Raw genomic sequence first — 15490 nt, forward strand, 5'->3', positions numbered from 1 at the left:
TTTGTTTTAAATGAAACTGTCACTAACTGTATATGATTCTTAGCAGGGAGCAGGAACACCAGGTGGACAACCAGGGTCAGAGGTAAATAACACCCACATGTTTCTATTTATATGTTTGTCTGACTGTGTGACTCCAGTTTCAAATCAACCTGTCGCTAATACTAAACTAACTTGTCTAACACTATAAATTACAAATCTTTTGGATCCTGCAGTTTCTTCACCATTGTGAGACTGACTGTCATGTGATCAATACAAAGGTCGTTGCTCCATCAGTTTTCACTCTGATGTGCACACAGTGAGACCTAGGAGACCTAAAGAACAGATCAGAGATTATGTTTAATCACTCTGTCTCTGAGCCTATATACCAAATATAAGCTCCATGCATATTCTGTCCTCAGATTAAAAAATTATGTTCCATTTAAAATCGTGTTTTCTCTAAACAGGGGGCGCTTCTTTTGGCCGGACATCCAGGTTCATCAGACATGCAGTAAAAACAGACCTACTGTATTTATAGTCAGCTGTAGTCTGTAATCATAAAGTTGATGATTGGACACAGACTGGGAATTTTTGGTTGCTTTGGTTTTTTGTAATAACATTTTTAAGACGTTTCTGTTGTGGTTCATATTTTCTGAATTGGACTCGCTTTCAGCAACCAGTACGGTGCATATATATATAGCATAGCCTAAAATTTTAAATGCCGACAACGCCACCTTGGGGTTATCACTTTTGGATAAGGGGGCTGCATCACCTGTTGAGTAGCCTACGCAGTGTTTCAACCCCAAAAGTCTTCCTTGTGGGCAAAGAAATCCTTCCTCCCACTTGCGCAGCAGAGCTGCTAACTGACCTTGCTCATCCTGGGTCAGGTCTAGTCGATCAGCCAGCTTCAGCACTACAAACACTTTGTCTTCCTCCACGACATAACTGGCATCTATCAACCCCACCTCCACCAGACCATCAGCGCCAGGCTTCAGGCTGACATCACATGTTCCACATACGTTTTTCTTTTAGGCACTTTTAGCTGCACCCAGTGTGACCATGCCGTGGTGATTTCTGTTTCCATTACCAGTTTTACCGTGCCTAGTTGTGCTGAGTGGCGCCAGAGTTGGACCATCTCCGGAGTTGGGTCAAAGCATGCCTAACCCACCTCCAAACAACTTCCTCGGGTAACATCTCGCCAACTTGAATCTCTGTAGTTTGAGGTTTAGTTTCTCTCCTGTCTCTCTGTTTGTACTTTCAAGTATTTCCTTTATTTGATCATTTCCTGATCACTTTCAGCCGTATTGGAGCCGCATTAAGTTACTCCAGATTAATACATGTCATGCTGCTGCTGCTTGCATGGATGTATGTTTCAACTACCTGAAATAGTCTGTCCAGCTTCTGGTAACGTCTTATGGAGACATGGAAATTACGCAGGTTATGAATGTGAATGGGAACTCTGTTACAAGTCCAATACTGTCAGTGTCTCTCAGTCTGTGGAGCCACTAGTACAACAGGAATGCCAGCAGCTGATGTCCTTGGTATGTGGTCCCTCCTCTTACACACGGCTGCTCCTGGCTCCTGTTTAACTGGTGCTCTGTCCTGGGGGAAACAGGAAATAACCACCAGTATCCTGCAGACACACCAACCCCGATTTGCCACCACTTGCCTAGCCCCACAGCTGGCCCTGCCAGTGTCTGCTGCAAAACAATGGAGATAAATACATACAGTTTTCCTGGGTGGCAGCGCCGGGCTGGAGTATTCATGCTAAGTGATCATGGGCTGCTGCGCCTTTGGCTCCTGTGGGGGTTGTCTTCTGGTCTTGGGGTTCAGGGGAGAAGGCCTTGCTGTACTGTGTCAGGCTCTTGGTGGTTCCCTACTGTGATTCCTTCTCTCCTGCCTGAGTCTCTGTGCTGCTACGCTCTCCATTTTTAACAGAGGTCAGTGCCTGTCTCCGACAAAACACTACTGCATGCTATAACACAATACCATAAAAACACAACAATCCAATGAAGCAAGAACTGATGAAAAGGGTTATTAAAAAACACAACAAATGCAATAGAACACACAATAAATAATCTAAAACTTGCAAACAAGAAATAATTAAAACATGCATAAAACCCCGTAGCACTGACCCTGTCATGTTTTGTTTGGGGGTTGTCATGTGGGGCTTTATATTTATTTATTTATTTGTTATTTGTTTATTTCTTGTCTATATAGTGTTTGAAACACATTAATTACTGTTTTTCACAGAGCTGTAACAGAACACACATGGTACAAATGACAGAGAGCAGAAAAATATAAAACAAGGATCATGTTACAACAATTTCATGTTTTCTCTCTAAATGTGTTTCTGTCATCACTCACTGTGTTAAATGGTTTTCAGGAGGAAGGAAGTCCACCTCCATCAGAGGTAAATCGGTTACTTCCGTCTCGAGGGAATTTGAGGACGCTGGTTGCAGCAGCGGTCTCTCTCGGATCCAGGAATGTGTTCGGGTGAACACGGGCGAAGTCTCGTCTCGTCCGGCGAGGGGAGTCTTCGATGAGGGGAAAACACGTGATTGGGGTACCCCCTTTAGTCAGCTGACTCCAAGAGGAACAGCAGCTACTCCTAGCTCAGTGACATGGGAAAGGCGTGTGCTTCAGGGCACGTTCAGTTTTTAAAGGGGCGGTGACATCATGGCTGCGTCATCAGGACGCTCCGCTGTGCAGGAGCATCTCCGCCAATGAGACTGTATGTTGACTGCTCCCTGCTGAGGTGTGAAAATCGCAAAGCATCCTTGGAAATGGAGTTTGCAATGGACTCCCATTGTCTGAAAGCAGCATTGTTGGCGCTATTCCTTTGTCTCGGGGAAAACAAAGGAATAAAGCACCTCGTGGTCAGGCCTCACAGGTTACATGTGGGCCTTCTCTGTGTGACCTCGTGGTTTGAGGCCCAACATCATTATCATCATCATCATCATCATCATCATCTTCACTCACTGTGTTAAATGCTTTTCAGGAGGAAGGAAGTCCATCTCCATCAGAGGTAAATCTACCAATCTATCAACAATTCCAGTTTCAGACCAATAATAATGATACAAATCTTGTAAATCACATGTGGATCCTTCTGTTTTCACCACTGTGAGACTGACTGACATGTGATCAGTACAGAGGTCACTAGAGGTCGCTGCTCCATCACTTTTCACTCTGACATGCAAACAGTAGAGTTTAATCAGGAGATTCTGACTTTGACTGTAGCTGCTCTATCAGCCCCGACTGTAAGTGAGGTTTACAGACTAATCAATTAATTGATCTGACTATCAATCAAAGCCATTGGTCATGATGCTGCTGTAACTTCATAGTTGATGTCACTTTCACCAAACAAATTTCATATATATAAATACTGTTGACTCTGGACTTGTTCTATAATGTGTTCTATGAGATGACTGACTGAAGTTGTGTTTTTCTAACAGAATCAGCGCCTTATACAGCTGGAAGCAGGTCCATCATGGATGGGAAAAATTACCTTTTCATCAATTTCTGTGAGAACTTTGGTCCATCTGAGACCTAACTCAATAATTTAAAAAAATCAGTTTTAAACAGACTTTAATTTCTATTTCATTGAATGTAATTTCTTCTTTTTATTTGTAGGATAATACATGGTGTAAAGTGATCACTGCACTTCTCCTTTTTCAAAAATGTAAAAGTTAAGTCTAAAATATAAAAAATTGTAAAAACTTAAAGTGCCAGTATCTCTAAATTGTACTGAATACAAATGGTGAGTTATTTAGCACCACTGCAGCTGAGAGTCAGACACAGAAAGAAACAGTTTGTCTTTAAGTTTAATGGAAGTTTTGTTTATTTTGTATGATAATAAGAGTAAAAACACAGAAAGAAATATACATTTACAAACAAAAAATAATATATTTTTTTTTGATTCATTAAAGCTACAGAAAACTAAAAATCATGACTTTGTTACTGTATCAGTTTTACATTCTGTTTAATAGGAAAGTAATCAATATATAATCAATATAATGGTTAATACATAACAAAACATGTCAAAGTTCATTTGGTAACAGTTCTTCATTTACAGAGTTTTTCCACCAGACAGCGCTGACAAATTTATATTTACACATTAAAATGTCTCAGTGCAAAAATTCAAAATCATCCTGCGTGATTATCATGTTCAGTATATCTGAGAGATGAAGACTAGACTAATTACAGTAAAAAATTAAAATTAAACATGCAGACATGAGAACATTTCTACAGAGAAATAGGAAACATTTAATTTAAATGTGAACAGAGAAACAGCTGATAGAAAACATCTTTCAATTCCTGATGAACACATTATATTTGCAGTAAAACAATAACATTTGTTGACTATAGAGGCATCTATCATGTAGAAGTTTAAGCATCATCAGACTTCTGGATTTCTGTTATGTGGGATGAGTCTCTGCAAAAATAAAAATTGAGAACCAGTCAAAGGAGTACAGAAACTACTAATGTATGGAGACCCAAAGGGTTCAATATTTGAAAATAAGATATTCAGAAATAAATAATCATATACATAAATACAGATAAATATGTAATATGACCATGAAATTGTTAAATAATTCAATACATTTTCAGATTTAGCTCATAATTATGAAATGTTATTTCTTTTCATAAGTACATTTATTCCAGGTCATTTTCATTTTATCCCTGCAGTTTTTACACCATTTTTTCTACAGGACAGAACCAGTCATGTGATTGGCTGTTCACTCATTCGGACCAAAGCAACAGCCAATCACAGAATGGACTCTGTCCTGTTTGTTGGTTGATAGAAAAGGCTTTGTGATAGAATAGAAATGGCATTCTAATATTATATAATATATATAATTTAAAAACCCTTTTAAAACAAGTTTTCTTGTTCAATTTTAAAACAAAACTATTAAATCACAATTAAAAGACGGAGGAAAGGAAGATGAGAATAGAACTGACATTCTGTTTGTTTGTATTTTTTAAAGCAGTATATAAAGAAGTAGTATGATATTTTTCTTTACTTTGAGTTTTTTAAATCTATCTTTCAGATGCTAATTTAATTAATGAAATTATAACTGCAGTAAAAACAATCAACTGACTATGATTAAAAACTGAAACATCTCTAGACCTCATACAGGTCAGCACAGGAGTGATACTGATTGGAAACATTTTCTTGTTGAGCTGAAACAAAACATCCTGTGATCATAATCAGCAGAGAAATGAATCGAGACCAAACAAACATTAAGAAGGTTAAAGAGATAGACAGACAGATTGTTGATGAAAGAGACTGATTGATTGATAGATTAATTGATTTCCCCAAACAATTTAGTGAGACAAACAAGTGTGTCCCAAAAAAATGTCCTTAAGCTTGAACCTGAGGGTTAAGTGTATTCATTTACCTCTGTTTCATTTGAAAAGCCTCCTGCTTCCTGCAAAGTAATTTTACGCTGTAAACAATAATTTTGGAAAGCACATAACAGCCAGTGTTGCCAATGTTCTCATGATTTATTACTCATTGAGTTAAAAATGTAATTGGATTATTTCACAATTTCATGATAAGTCATTCTTCAGTGTTTGCTGAAACAAGTGATGCTGTCGGTTTTCTTGGGAGGACAGTAAACACTGTCACTATTTTACCTTTAATTACTTTTAATTTAAATATTTATTTACAACAGGAGGAGGAAGCGCTGCATAGGTCTGATGGCTCATGTGACAGGTGCTCTTTAGTTTAGGGTGACCATATTTTCAAACCCCTAAAACACGACCCTTAAATTTATGTTACCGACGGGCCAGAGTGCGAGGTCCTGACCAACGCTGCTTGCAGCTTTAATTAGCTTTAATTCAAGCTGTATCTTGTATCTGATCTTGTGTCTCTTCTGTTTCTTTCTTTCTTTCTTTCTGTCTTTCTTTATTATCTCGCCACTTCAGACCTAAATTTGACCCCCTAAACATGTTCAAAAACTCACCAAATTAGGCACGTCTTGTGAAAAATTTGATAAAATGTAAAAATTATCCCCCAAAGTGCCAAAATGTGCTCTCTAGCGCCACCTATGTAACTAAAATGGCCGCCACAGCCCGTAGGAATGTCGTAGAGAGATCAAACCAAAACTCAAATATTATCAGGTTTGCATGATATTACGTAGTATGTTCTCAACAACATAAACTACAACATGCCTTTATTTCGCAGGTGTGTTTGTTACTTTGTAGATGTTTTCTAGCTCCAAATCACCACTTCATGCACTGCAGACCCACCGACCACGTCACAGCCCAACGTGCATGGGGCGCGAGGGCCCGTTCGTCGCTGCTTGCAGCTTTAATTCAGACTGATTAAGTGTTTGTCGACCCTGATGAAGACTTAGTGTTTTTTTATGGTTTCCTGCAACACTGAAAGACAAATATTTAGCAAGACTTCCTGGATTTTGTTTTTTAAAAATATTTATTAATTTTCATGCCCACAAAAGTTGGTGTGACTGTGGTGACTCCAGGTGTTTAGCTGTCTCTCAGTGAATTTGGTTTGAAAAAAGACACAATTTGGAAAAAAAATACCTTTTTTTTGGCCATATACCAACCTCTGTCTGTAACTATTTTAGGAAGTTTATCAGTAGTGTTGCGAAACAATGATTTTGGGTACATTTACCTTCATCTCCACTGATTCATCTTCTTCACTCCTACAATGGAAAATCACACTGTGAGTAAAGTTTTCATATTTCAGTGTCAGTCTGTCTGTCCATCCAACACTTCTCTGCCCAGTGCAGTAACTATTGGAATGAAACCTGCTGTGGATATTCCTGCTCCCCAGAGGATCAACCCTTTAGATTTGAGTGACCCCATGGCCGTCCCTCTAGCGCCACCATCAGGACAAACTGTTTGTTCTGTCCATCATGTTCATGTTGTGTAATGAATACTGCAGCCTTTAGATTAAGGGCATAACTATAGTGTCTGACTATCATCCATTTACAAAAACCCTCTGCTCTCTAAAAATCACAGAGCAACGTTTAAAGGATGCAGCTGTATCGTATTACAATACAAACATCTATATGCTCAAGTTTAAGGATCATTATTTCCGTTAATACAGAAATAATGTTCGTGTAAGGAGTTCTTGAGTTTTCATACTAAAATATCATCATGTGAATCATAATCAAGAAAACATTTCATGAGACTGAAAATCACATTAAGCCAATCAATCAGTAAATCAGTCTCAATGTAGAGCTGAGCAATAATCAATCATTTTATCAATCTAAATTAAAATCTTAGCCATTATCATTAGCTCAAGTAATGTCAGAAGTCAAACTCAATGAATGAATATCAAAAATCTAGTGAGGTCAAAGGTCAAATCAAGCAGTATCAGACTAATCAATAGCATAAGATGTATAGAATTTCACTCAAAGTTGAATCAATCAATCATTAAAGTTGAAACAATGGAAAACCTCAACGGTTCAAATCAAGATGTAAATACATTAAATCAACTCAAAATGAACAGTCAGCATGTAGCATGAAAAATATAAACTGAGTAATAAAATACAATCACAGGTATTATTTAAATGAAAATCAAAACAGCATCAAAGTTTAACTTTGATGCTGTTTTGAGTTTTGTGAGTTTAACTGTGAGTCAATATATGTAAAATTTGTTTGGTGAAACTGATATAAACTATGGACTCACAACAACATCATGACCAATGGCTTTGATTGATTGTCATATCAAACAATTGATTAGTATGTAAACCTCACTTTCAGTCGGGGCTGATAGAGCAGCTACAGTCAAAGTCAGAACCTCCTGATTAAACTCTACTGTTTGCATGTCAGAGTGAAAAGTGACGGAGCAGCGACCTCTAGTGACCTCTGTTCTGATCACATGTCAGTCAGCCTCACAGTGGTGAGAAGAGGAGGATCCACAAGTGATGCACAAGCTTTGTATCATTATTATCAGTCTGAAACTGGAATTGTTGACAGATTGGTAGATTTACCTCTGATGGAGGTGGACTTCCTTCCTCCTGAAAAGCATTTAACACAGTGAGTGATGACAGAAAACACATTTAGTGAGAAAACATGAAATTGGTGTTACAGAATCCTTGTTCTATATTTTTCTGCTCTCTGTCATTCGTACCATGTGTTCTGTTACAACTCTGTAAAAAACACTGAAGTGTTTTAAACACTATCTCAGTGAAGGCCTTATTCTTGAAACTGAGAAATATTTATATTTTATCTTCTCTGCTAATGTCTCCTTGTTATTTACCAACAAAAACACCATCAGTGAAAACTTCAGTGATGAGGTCAAGTTGCTCAGTTGATTAGATAGCTAATTAACTCATCAGCTGTAATAATAATAATAATAATAATAATAATAATAATAATAATAATAATACTTTTTTAAAAAAATATGTACATATATATATATATATATATATATATATATATATAGCTAAAGAAACTAACTGCACTCCATGAACACCTGGCAGCACAAATGAACCAACTGCTGATGGATGGGACCCACCCAGAATGGTTAACCCAAGGACGGACAGTCCTGATCATGAAGGATCCCCAGAAGGGTGTGATTCCATCCAACTACCTGCCAATAACCTGCCTCTGTACAACATGGAAGCTCCTGTCAGCCATCATAGCGGCTAAGATGAATAGGTACATGGCCCAATACATGAGCAGGGCCCAGAAAGGAAATGGTAGTAACACCAGAGGAGCCAAGCACCAGCTACTGGTTGATAGAGCGGTCACACAAGACTGCAAGACCAGGCAGACCAACCTGTGCACTGCCTGGATTGACTACAAGAAAACCTACGCCCCAGTGCCACACACATGGATACTGGAATGCTTGGAAGTGTACAACATCAACAGGACACTAAGAGCCTTCATCAAGAACTCAATGGGGCTGTGGAAAACGACTCTGGAGACCAACTCAAATCCAATTGCACAAATTACCATCAAGTGCAGCATATGCCAAGGTGATGCACTATCCCCGCTGCTGTTCTGCATAGGCCTGAACCCCCTCAGCCAGATCATCTCAAAGAGTGGCTATGGATACCAGTTCCGAAGTGGAACAACCATCAGTCACCTCCTCAACATGGATGACATCAAGCTGTATGCCAGGAATGAACGAGAAATCGACTCACTGATCCACATCACCAGGATCTATAGCAATGACATTGGAATGTCATTCGGACTAGATAAGTGCGGTTGGATGGTATCGAAGAGAGGGAAGATGATCGAAACTGAGGGGGTTGAACTACCAGAAGGCAGCATTGCAGATGTTCAGGACAGCTACAAATACCTTGGGATCCCGCAGGCAAATGGGAACCTTGAGGAGGCTGCAAGGAAGTCAGCCACAGCCAAATACCTACACAGAGTAAGGCAGGCCCGAAAACTGGAGGAGGAGCAAAAGGAAAGAACAAGATACAAGCCATCAACACGTATGCCCTGCCAGTCATCAGATACCTCGCTGGTATAGTAAGCTGGCCAAAGGAGGAGATAGAGGCCACTGATAGCTCCTCACAATGCATGGAGGGTTTCACCCCAAGTCCAGCACCCTGAGACTGTACACTAAGCGGAACGAGGGAGGCCGAGGACTGGTGAGCGTCAGAGCCACTGTCCAGGACGAAACAACCAAGATCCAGGAATACATCAGGAAGATGGCCCCCAAAGATGAACTGCTAAGTGAGTACCTCATGCAGCAGAAAAAGAGGAGGAGGTACCATCATGGAGGGACAAGCCCCTACACGGCATGTACCACTGACAGATAGAAGAAGTGGGAAAAAAACCAAAAAAAACCAACCCACTATTTGTGCTTTGCTGAATAATGTATTTGTATTCGGGCACACCCCTAATAAGTATGTTTTAATTGGTGTATTGCTGTGTTTTTGTTAGCTTAGAACAAGCCCTTTATATCTACAGAGGGAGCCATGTTGCACCGCCATGTTTCTACAGTAGCCCAGAACGGACAAACCAAACACTGGCTCTAGAGAGGGTCTTTCGCATTTTTTGTGAGTTACGCAGCCACCTTAGGTTCTCCTACATGCATGAAGAGGAGGGGTTAGGGCAAGCAGCATTCAGTTGGTTGCAATCTGCAACCTCAACACTAGATGTCACTAAATCCTAAACACTGGTCCTTTAATGCTTTATATCAAGACAGCTTTCAGTGGGACTGTTGCTGAGCTGCTGTAGTTTTACAGTTTGACCTGCTGTTTGTCTGTGATTATGTGACCAACAACCATTGGTGACCAGTCAAATCAGTTTATTTGTAGTAACCTGTATGAGCAAAGAACTGTTTAGCAGTTTTCAACCAAACGCAGACACTGAGACACTTATTTATGTTCAGGGTTGGTTGGCCACATGAAGCACTTTTTTCTAATTTTGTGTTGACGTATTATCAAACATAATCTCTGCCTGGATGATGATCACAGTAATGAATGGAGCTACATTTCTATGTGTCTCTGCAGTGGGAGGGAGGAGGTCGGGGTGGATGGGGGGCTACAAGATGCAGGACTCTGACAGCTGAGACCCGGGTTCACATCCTGAGTCCTGTGTGTGTTCAGGTTTGGTTCAGGTTAGTGAAAGATGCTGCTGTGGCTTAAATGTTCATAAACATGTTGAGCTTCAAGTTACTGCAGACTTTTTTCTGTATTGAACAGAGACCAGGATCTTTCTCTGACCTGAACCAAGTGCTGCCAGAGTCTGAACACAACCACAAACACTTTCATACTGCTGGAGTTTCTATCAGCAGAGATTTTACTGCAACATCAGATATTTTGTTGAAAAAAAAAAACAATAACCAGGTACGTTGTCTCTGAACATTTTATTCATACATTAAGTACAACATTTTTGCAACTAAAAAACATGGATTAACAACATTTTCTCATCATGTTGAGAAAAAAATATGAATCAGCAGCGTTATGTTTCTAACAAAACGTGTGCTGTTGCAATTTAGTCAAACATGAATTTAATTTCTAGGAGACAGAGTTGGCTCAAAGTGTAGAAGAACAATATCAAACAACATCTACATTTATGAAGACAGAATGAACATTTCAGAATAAGCAAGTAAGAAGAAACATGATCAGTTGTGTATCATCAGCATAGAGGTGAAAAATAGCATGTTTATAGATAAAATCTGCCGATTAAACAGAAAAAAGAAAAACAGTAGAACAAACTGGAATCTTGCAGCACATGTTAACCTGCACAGTACAGAATCCAGATCCAAATCCAAACATCATCATTTGTTTGCTGTGAGTGCAGAGTAGGTTTGGTCCAGATCCCTGCTGTCTGGATCCAGGTTCTGGTAGATGTTGTCTTCATACGTGGAGACTGGAGGACAGTTCTCCTTGATGACAGATAACTGAAAATAAAACAGTAATGACATCAACTAATATAGCAGTAACCACGGTAACAGCCCAGGTATTGTGTTCCTCAATTATTTGATGATATTTTAGTGATAACAACTGGACAGGCCAGAGGTCTATTAACAGTAATTATGATTTTATTTAATTATAGTTTTGTTCATATTAGTGAAGTAGTTGCAGACATGAGATTGTTTATTCCTAACTGCAAAAATAAAATGTATAAATGCCAACAGTAAGAGTTAACATGAGACATACAGAGTTAAAGGAAGTCACCTCCATGTTTGTGCTGTCTGAGGTTCCTCTGGTGTTCAAACCAGAGTTCCTCCTCTTCTTCAGTTTGTAGAGGAGCAGCAGAACAACAGCCAAAAGCACAACAATCACAGCCACACATACAACCAGAGGCCAGAAGTAGCCTGGGCGAGAGACATCAGAGACGGCTGGGAAGGAAGAGCGAGAGAGACATTTATTACTTTGAAAGACTGGGATCTTTTGTCTTGTACTAGAAACTTAAAGGTTCCCTGTGGAGTTTTTGACCACAAGTAGCTTGTTTTTATGTGTGGATATACGTTGTGCACACGTGGTTGATGTGATACACAATCCTGCCAGTGGTTTCACATCATCCCACTGATCTACAGGATGCAGGAACCTGCCCAGAAACACAGCAATGCACCAACAAAAGCAGGAGAGAAGAAGACTGCAAGCAATGCAAGATTTAAAATAGATAAAAATAAAATAATTCTTAAAATAGATTTAAATGTGTCCAAAAGTAAAGAAATAGTAATCTCACTAGAACACAGACAGTTCCAACAATCATTCTTGACTTCAGTAAGTGTTGAACTTGTCCAGACCTACAAATACTTGGGAACTGTGTTTGATGATGTGAGGGGTCAGTGGATATCAGTAAGATATCTTATATTTGTTAATGAGGGCATTCCCTACTGTTAAATCAGAGACCCCCCCAATTTATTTTCTTTTGTAATTTAGTTGATTTTAACAGGTTAATTTGCAGAATGTAATTAATCTAATGGGTTAAATTTAAACTGCATAAAAGTTCATGTCCGCAGGCAATGTAGATAATTCTAAATGCCTTTCCAGGATACAGTGTTTGTGTATTTCATTCAGTATTGTTTGTGGATGCATTGTCTGGTTCCTGCCACCAGGTTATGCTGTTGAGTCGGAAAACGTGAGTTGTGAAGGAGAAACAGAAAACTGTTGTTGTTGTTGTTGTTGTTGTTGTCATGGTAGCCAAGAGAAGAAGACAATCATTTTTTAGCAGCAGAGAAAGTGTGCTGCCGGACTGTAAGAGTGAGCATAGACTGCTTCGTTTTTGTTGTTTAAAGCAAAAATAAAGACATTGCTAGTTGCATGACAGTCCTGCATCTGCCTGAGTCCTTGGCTGCAACAATGACATGACATTGAGATTTAGTGACAGTACAGATGTTTTTGTGAAAAGACTCAGTAGTGTCTGTCCTGTAAACTAAACTCCTCCATTTACATTTGTCAAAAGGACAAGAACCCATTGCAACATGTTGTTAACTCTAGCTCTAAAGCTCAGCTCTAAAATTATTGGCAAAACACAAAGATCCCTGTTACAGCTTAATACTGAACAAGTCCTCAACAAAGCAGAGAAGATTGTCAGCAACCACACACATGATGTCCTCTATGACTACTTTAACCTGATACCATCAGGAATGCGTTTTATATCTCCTGCATGTAAAACAAACGGAAGGAAGTTTGGCTTTATTCCATCAGACTTATGAACAGTACAAGAAATGATCAGTTTACCTCATGTATGATTGATTCTTCTGACATAATATGAGCCTTTGTGGTGTTGGATATTGTTGACCAGCTACAGACCGGCCTCAGCCATTAAATTCTTTCTAACACTGTCATATTTTTATTTTTTAGATTGTTTTTATGTGTGTAAATGAATTGTATATGTGTACTTGTTTGCAAACTCAGTTCCCTAAAATTGCCCCTTGAGGGACAAATAAAATATTTTGAATTGAATTGAATAGAAATCAGGATTCTCTTGGCTTTCATTAGAAAATGTGACTTGGTCTGATACATTAAGTAACTGGTAAAAACTGAGCTGCTCTGACTTCTTCATGTGTTGCTCAAAACGAGTCTGTCTCCTAGCAACCTTCATATGTGACTAAACTGTTTCACAGTGACGCTGCTTTATGAAACATAATCTCTGTCTGGATGATGTTCACAGTGAGATTTTGTGGAATGAATGAAGTTTATTTATGTAGCACATTTCAACAACAACATCAAAGTGCTTTACAGAGAGCATAAAAGGCATCAAGACAGAATATAAAAGCAACACAATGTAAGAAGACATTTAAATGAAATTAAAAAGTGTTGAATTTGGGAATAAAAAGAAGCTAAAAAGAATAAGACAGGTAAAACATGAAGCTACATTTCTACGTGTCTCTGCAGTGGGAGGGAGGAGGTCGGGGTGGATGGGGGGCTACAAGATGCAGGACTGTGACAGCAGAGACCCGGGTTCACATCCTGAGTCCTGTGTGTGTTCAGGTTTGGTTCAGGTTAGTGAAAGATGCTGCTCTGGCTTAAATGTACATAAACATGTTGAGCTTCAAGTCACTGCAGATTTTTTTCTGTATTAAACAGAGACCAGGATCTTTCTCTGACCTGAACCAAGTGCTGCCAGAGTCTGAACACAACCACAAACACTTTCATACTGCTGGAGTTTCTACCAGCAGAGATTTTACTGCAACATCAGATATTTTGGTGAAAAAAAAACAACAACCAGGTACGTTGTCTCTGAACATTTCACTCATATGTTCAGTATCAACACTTAAAATTTAAAATACATTAACAACATAAAATGTAGTCAGTAGGCCATCGTAGAAGATGTAATGAAGCCTTGTTTTGATCAGAAAAATTAAAAGTATGTTTCACACATCTAAACATGAAAACCAGTTAAATTTGACCCTAACACAATAGGAGGGTTAAATGATTTTAGCATCAGGCTGCAACATAACAAAATGTGAAAAAAGAGTCTGAATACTTTCTGAATGCACTGTAATATGCAATTGAGTTGAATATGAACATAATTTCTAGGAGACAGATTTGGCTCAAAGTGTAGAAGAACAATATCAAACAACATCTACATTTATGAAGACAGAATGAACATTTCAGAATAAGCAAGTAAGAAGAAACATGATCAGTTGTGTATCATCAGCATAGAGGTGAAAAATAGCATGTTTATAGTTAATATCTGTTGATTTAACAAAAAAAAAGAAATGAAGTGGAACAAACTGGAATCTTGCAGCACATGTTAACCTGCACAGTACAGAATCCAGATCCAAATCCAAACATCATCATTTGTTTGCTGTGAGTGCAGAGTAGGTTTGGTCCGGATCGCTGCTGTCTGGATCCAGGTTCTGGTAGACGGAGTCTTCATACATGGAGACTGGAGGACAGTTCTCATAGCTGACAGATAACTGAAAATAAAACAGGAATGACATCAAACCTAAAATATAGCAGTAACCACGGTAACAGCCCAGATATTGTGTTCTTCAACTGTTTGCTGATATTTTAGTGATAACAACTCTGCAGGCCAGAGGTCTATTAACAATAATTATGATTTTATTTAATTATAGTTTTGTTCATATTAGTGAAGTAGTTGCAGCCATGAGATTGTTTGTTCCTAACTGCAAAAATAAAATGTCTGCCAACAGTAAGAGTTAACATGTTAACAAGGGCCACTGCCATTATTCCTTGTGTGTTTAAACTCTTTCTGACATTGTCATATTTGTATTTTGTAGATTTTTAAATGTGTGTGAATGAATTGTATATGTGTACTTGTTTGCAAACGTGCTTCCCCCTTGAGGGATGAATAAAGTATTTTTGAATTGAATTGAATGAGACATACAGAGTTAAAGGAAGTCACCTCCATGTTTCTGCTGTCTGAGGTTCCTCTGGTGTTCAAACCAGAGTTCCTCCTCTTCGTCTTCAGTTTGTAGAGGAGCAGCAGAACAACAGCCAACAGAACAACAACCGCAGGCAGGAATACAACCAGAGGCCAGAAGTAACCTGGATGTGAGACATCAGACATGGCTGGGAAGGAAGAGAGAGAGTTTAAAAGTCTGGGATCTTTTGTCTTGTATTATAAGCTTAAGGTTCCCTGTGGAGTTTTTGAC

The 15490-nt window shown here is 38.8% G+C and overlaps 1 protein-coding gene and 2 long non-coding RNA genes across 5 annotated transcripts in view; 1 reads left to right on the plus strand and 2 right to left on the minus strand.

Annotated features, from left to right (window-relative positions):
* LOC122981774 overlaps window positions 1-15490 on the plus strand; it is a 299214-nt gene that overhangs the window by 241023 nt on the left and 42701 nt on the right. The window lies entirely within an intron of this gene.
* The window catches only part of LOC122981832, a 28691-nt gene that overhangs the window by 11153 nt on the left and 2048 nt on the right, over window positions 1-15490 (minus strand). The window lies entirely within an intron of this gene.
* Window positions 10932-15391, minus strand: LOC122981842. Of its 2 annotated transcripts, none has more exons than XR_006403338.1 (3): window positions 15241-15391; window positions 10998-11317; window positions 10932-10948 (listed from the first exon to the last, which is right to left on the minus strand). It is a non-coding gene; the product is annotated as an uncharacterized LOC122981842 (long non-coding RNA). The 2 variants fall into 2 exon arrangements; XR_006403339.1 differs by lacking the exon at window positions 15241-15391 and adding an exon at window positions 11595-11856.

Source organism: Thunnus albacares, chromosome 5 (assembly GCF_914725855.1).
Source record: "Thunnus albacares chromosome 5, fThuAlb1.1, whole genome shotgun sequence".
In the NCBI taxonomy this organism is placed as follows: Eukaryota; Metazoa; Chordata; class Actinopteri; order Scombriformes; family Scombridae; genus Thunnus; species Thunnus albacares.